This window comes from Frankliniella occidentalis, unplaced genomic scaffold, assembly GCF_000697945.3.
Source record: "Frankliniella occidentalis isolate FOCC.00 unplaced genomic scaffold, Focc_3.1 Scaffold218, whole genome shotgun sequence".
In the NCBI taxonomy this organism is placed as follows: Eukaryota; Metazoa; Arthropoda; class Insecta; order Thysanoptera; family Thripidae; genus Frankliniella; species Frankliniella occidentalis.
This window is the reverse complement of record NW_026267344.1, coordinates 94,443-100,425: the sequence shown is the minus strand read 5'-3', so window position 1 is coordinate 100,425 and position 5,983 is coordinate 94,443. Positions and strand designations below refer to the sequence as shown.

Here is a 5,983-nt window from a genome sequence, read left to right as displayed (position 1 = left end):
GGGGGGTCTGTAGATCACGCAGGCCTGGGGAGGGCAGGCCGTCGACCCCCAAGACGCAAGCAAAGCTCCCCTCAACACGGAGCATCGATTTGCTGCGGTGCGACGCTCGGCTTTTGCAGCGCCTCGCGCCACGCCACGCCCTGTTGCCTGACGGCCTCTCGCTCCCCCTCGCTCTCCCGTTATTCCAGCTTCTTCTCCCTCCCGCGACGGATATCGGCTCCCTGGGACCAATTTTTGTTTGTATCGGAGCTCCCAGGAACGGCTGACGTGTCGGGCGTCTCAACGATCAGCACCGCACCACCCGGCGGAGCTGAGGAGGAGCCCCGCGCGGGAATAAAATCGTTATTGGTGCATTTCACAAAAAGTGCGTGATCTTCGAACAGGAAAAAAAGAACTTTTTCACCTCGGACTCGGAGGGGAACGCGGCGGCGCTGGGCAATAAGATCGGCTGATCCGGGAGGTGACAGGTCTCTTCCGATCTCGTCGGCGGGAGGTGACCGGGAGGGGACAGGTCCTTCAGAACTGACCACGTCAGCGACCGGGAGGGGACATGCCCGGACCACGATGTCGGGGGCTTGCCCGGGAGGGGGACAGGCCCTCTCGAGCTTGCTAGGATGCTGACCGAGAAGGGATGTTCGGACCTCGCCAAGCAGGTGACTGGGAGGGGAATAACTGTTCCGACCTCGCCAGTGAGGTGACCGGGAGGGGACAAACTGTACCGTACCGACCTCGCCTGTGAAATGCACCTTACAGGGTCTGGAGAAGACAAATCTCTAGGAGCCGCCCTCGCCCTCCGCCCTCTCTAAACGCCGGTATGCAGAACATTTTTCCAGCGCGCTGGCACGGCAGAGGCATCGCGGGTAGGGCTGTGCGACCGGCCCAACACTCTGAACACTAATTTGCACTGAACACTGGTAAAATAAGTATTTAATTATGCACGTCAATTGAGTGGCTGAGCGGTAGCGGAGTCTAGATTACCCCCCTGACCGAAAGAGTTTCGTGCTGTCTGTCTGTTTGTCTGTCTGTTTATGTCTGTACGACATATCATTTCGAGAAGGAATGACTGTAAGACTACAACATCGCGGTTGTAGAATCTGTCACAATAATATTTCGGAGATAATATCCCCCCCTCAGTATGATAATTTGCGTGTTTCTCATGCATTTACATCATGTATTTTATCCTCATTTGGGGTCTTCCTACTGATTATGTCAACAAACCTATGATACTATGATCCTATAAAAAACCTATGAAAAGGCGTTAAAGCTCCAAAGGCATTACAATTTATGTTTTTTCGAAATATTTATCTCCCATGGATCAAAATTGGATTCTGAAACCTATTTTCGTAATCTACGCAGAATTCCGCATCAAACGAGCCTACATGATGGGGTTCTGTTCAAAAATGGCATAGATTGATTTCATATTTTGTACTTTTTGACACGTTTTTTCATTTACTGACAGCTTATCTGTACCCTATCACATGTAGACTCGTTTGACGCGGAATTTTTCGAGAAATGCGATACTGAATCTCAAAATGTGATTGGTTTGCTCATATAGAAGATATTTTGAAGAAACTGAAAATATACTCTTAGCACCCCTACAACGCGCTAAAACGAGTTTAACACCCCTGGAAAGGTAGGACATCACACCTTTGTTTTTCCAGGGTGCGGCTGCATAAAATTCTGCATGATTATGCACAGTTAAACGCCTAAGGGTTTCGTGTGAACGCATCCGCGCTGGCTACAAACTTATTAAGTTACGGATAGACCGTAAGTCTTTCCGTATATATTTTGCTGATTGCAGGAAAACAAATAATATGGTCATAACTTTTACTCTGGTCAGTTATTCATGTCTGTCCCTGCGACTGACATGGTCTCCGTACCTCGTTTTCGTTATTTCCCTTCACCCCCGACACTGTTTATGAAAACTGTTCACAAAACCCTCCGTTCTTAAATGGGAACGGAATGCCCGTAATTCTTAACTACGGTTTTTTCCCGCACTGTTAAAAGATAACGGTGAATTTCACCGTAAGTTACAGTGGACCCTGCAGCACTGGCATTACTGTAGCTTACAGCGAATTTCACCGTGAGCTATACAGTAAATGGTACCGTAAGCTACGGTGAATATCGCTGTTAGTTACTACCGTGATTTCCCTGACTCACCGTAACTTACAGTGATATTCACCGTAGTTTACCTCGCTATTACTCTAGCTTACGGTGAAATTCGCCGTAAGCTACGGTGCTGCAGGGTTCACTGTGACTTGCGGTGAAGTTCATCGTACGCTTTTAACAGTGTGTATTTTACCGGAACGGATCATTCCCTGATAAACTACAGGGTGGCCCACAGACCCCTTCCTTTATTTTGCTTATATTGTACCGGATGCAGGCGTGCGGACGGGCTTGCCCACCGTCGCTCACCGCGACGCCTTATGACCCCGTGCGAGTATGCAACCCGCCCGCACGCCTGCATCCGGTACAGTATAAGCAAAATAAAGGAAGGGGTCTATGGACAACCCTTACAACGGTACATTCCGTAGCCATTTACGTAATAAGCTACGGAGATTTTATCAATTACGATACGCCACCATTGCGATATTGGAGAGCCCACGGTGAGCTCAAGGATTGTGCCGTCTGGACTGTCTTCTAATCCGCTCAAAAAAGGGTGCACACTAAAAGCGTATATGAACATTGTTATTTATAGCTTACTGAGTTCTATGTACGTGCTCTGCTTACGCGTTTTTAAATACGCCGGTGTGAACAAATTTGTTCATACTGGCGTATTAAAAAATGCATAAGCAGAGCACGGACACAGAACTCAGTAAGCTTTGAATAAAAATGTTCATAAGCTTAGTGTGTAAGAGGGGTGATGGAAACGTTCCGAAAACGGTTGTAAATCGCACTCCAGCGCCGCTTTGCAGCAGTAGAAACTCGTGTGCGGGTTATTCTACACTCTCATTTCCTTATGAATGCACTCTGCTAATCCAAGTGCAGAACTGTTGTAAGTGTAGAACGACAACGTTCTGCAGTTCCAAGTGCAACTTTCTAGCCAGGGCTCCCAGCCAGAAATGCATCGTCGAAATTTGGTCTTTTTCATCGATCGACGCAAAATAGACGTCGATTCGTTGGTTTTTTGTCACCCAAATCGACGTCTTGTGTGCTTTCTTAGTTATACAAACGTCTTTTTTTCGTATTTCAAATAGCACCAGTCTGTAAACAGACACGTGCTCCTCGTATTACGAAGCCAGGTCCTCCATAATAAAAGTTCGTTTGCATTATTACAAATGTGTGAAATACGAAGAGCAGTTCTCCGTAAGAAACTTACAGTGTGCGGTCTCTCCCCCCTTCCTCGGGGCTAGGGTTGGCTGGCCATAGGGCTGCCCAGGGCCCAGACCAGCATGGCTGTGTTCCAACAGGTTCTCAAAACGCGTTAGCGCTCTTCCGTATCCGCAGTGGCGACTGGCGACCTACCGGGGAGTTCACTGGCGCTCGGAGTGCGGCATTTAACCTTTCGCAATTAACGTATACTTTTTTTCAACCTTTTTGCAAAGTCGCATCCTTCGCTGTCCTCTGTTGTATCCCACACATCTAGGAGTCAGGCTGGAAGCGTTCTTTATCCGCCCCCCTTTTTCTTTTCTCTTTCCCCCCCCCCCCTCCCCTTCCCCATCCCACGCCTCCGCTCGCTTCCTTACCTGGACCTAAAGCCGCAGTCCGCCCCGAGACCATCCACTGGACGGGGGCTGGACACGGCCCCCTTCTCCTGCTCCACCCTTGGGACCGGTAAGACTCCCCCCCCCCCTCCTTTACTCCTCTCTTCCCCCTCGCCATGCCCCTCATCGCCTCGTAGATCCATGTCGGTCGTACTGGGTCGAAGGGATGGAGGGAGAGGGGGATTTTGCGGCCGGTGGGTTGTTGTGACAAAGGGCACCGGGAGGAGGGACACACGTCTTCTAATTGGGCCCCGAGGGTGAGGCCGCGGAGGGCTCGGCTGGCACTGCTCCGCGAGCCCTGCGCAGCTGTGCTCGGCAAGGAGTGCTGGCGGGAGCACGCCAGTATGCCTAACGTGAGCCGGGCGCAAGACAATCTGCTGGAAGCGACAGGTAATGCACCTTCCCACTTTTAGCGCCCTTCAGTAGCCCAGAGTGTCCAAGGATACCTTCAGAGCAGACGGTGATAGCCCGGGCCTTGGACAGCCGCAGGGTAAGGATAGTGTTCCGGGCATTGTCGCTGGGCAGCCGACATACGCCCCTCCACCGTGCATACGTCACACGTCGTAGGCAGTAGCGCCACCCGCCACGGTGCCCACCTCACTCCACTCACCCGTGAGGTTGTCCGGTGCATCTATCCGAGGGTGCCAGGGCGCGGTGCGTCGCCGTGGACTAGGACAACGCCCGGGTGCCCATCCTGGTGCCCGACGCAGACTCTCCCAGTCGCCGAGGCCCGGCCCCGGGGGCGGTGGGCGGTGTGCGCTGCCGCCGCCGGCGGGGCGCTCGGGGGGCGGGGGCGTGACGCGGGGAGTGGGCGGCGGCGGCGGGCTGGTCCTGTGTCACCGCGGTGAGAACGGACCTGGCTCGCGCGGCCCGCGGCCGGAGTATCCTGGACCCCCGCGGCGGAGCTGCGCGGCGAACGGGGCAGCGGCGGAGCTGCGCTGCGCTGCTGAGCGCGCTTAGCTCGGTGTCACGCGGCACGGAGCATGGCGCAGCCCGGCACAGCCCCACCAGCTCACGGCACCAGCGCCACTGGCACCGCCTGGGCACCGCCAGGGCACCACAGGCGAGAGCGGCCGAGGCGAGCCGAGCCGAGCCCCTGCCGAGCCCAGCCGAGCCCAGCGGGGCCGAGCGTGACGTCACGGCCGCCCGCGGTATGAACGGGACCGCGCCAGGGGGTGGCTTCGCCCGGCTGCGCCCGCCCTGGAAGTGCGAGCAGGACAGATGCGGGCGGCTGGGCCGGCGCTGCCAACCCCGCCGCCTGAAAAGGCACCACAGCGACCACTACGATGTGCGGGGGAGGCGCCTGGGGCTCGGGGGCCGCGAGCCCAGCGCCGTGTGGCGGCGACCGGCACGTGGGCTGTGACTTATAGGTGCAAGCCGAGGGGACGGGCGGGGGCGGGTACCGCGCGGTGGGCGCTTTGAGCCGTGAGACCCACTGGGCTGTGAGCTCTACAAATAAAACAAAGGCGACATCCAATTACTTAACAACAGCGTGAAGCAGAATGCTAAAACCGTGGCCACATACTGCTCTGTGCATGTTCTGTTCTTGAAAAGTCGGAGCGGTATTCTAGTCGGGTGGGCCGAGGTGTAGGTGGCCAGCGCCCGCGCACACCCCGGCCCGCCCATCCATTAGAACACCCGCCGCGGCCCCCGCCTCGCCTTGACACCTGTGGGTGCCCCCCCCCCTCCAACCCCAGAATCGCTCCAACCCATCAATAATAATATCCTGCGCACACTATACGCACTTTGTTTACGCGTTGTCGTGAGCGGCCCACCATCGAATCTCCGCTCCCGTGTGCAGTACGTAAAAGGAACAAATGGGCAAGGAAAACCGAAATTCCGATTCTTGCAATCACACAAGTCCGTGTCAGTGACAACTGCCTCTGAATTACACAACTTCAAAACATTGTCACGTGGCTAAATATCGATTTTAATCAGTTCATTGCATTCTATGAGTTTCATCAAAATTGCTGCATTTCATATTATTGTTTTGTGGTCAATAATTGTCTGCGAGAGTTGCGCTATATCTGCCAATAAAGAAAATCAGCAAATTTTGGATGAAATATCGTGAACGCGATGCGGCTGCTCTTGTAGACAGGCGCAGCAGGAACAGGGCACGGCAGGGCCATTGAGACGCCCCCTCACTCAGCCGCGCCACGCCACGCCACGCCTCGCCACGGGGCCTCGCCCCCTCCCCTCGCGAGCCCTTTCACCCGCGTACTCCAGTCAACATAGCGGATGCGGGATGGGACGAACCGACAATAAGGGTGGGGGCCGGG

The 5,983-nt window shown here is 54.7% G+C and overlaps 1 protein-coding gene across 1 annotated transcript in view; it reads right to left on the bottom strand.

The window, feature by feature from the left end:
• Nucleotides 1-4,748, bottom strand: part of LOC113209491 (GTP-binding protein Di-Ras2) — a 12,068-nt gene extending 7,320 nt beyond the window's left edge. Inside the window, exon 1 of the mRNA XM_052272687.1 lies at nt 4,315-4,748. The gene's annotated coding sequence lies outside the window, so the exon portion shown is untranslated. The remainder of the gene's footprint in view (nt 1-4,314) is intronic.
• Nucleotides 4,749-5,983: the final 1,235 nt, after the last annotated feature.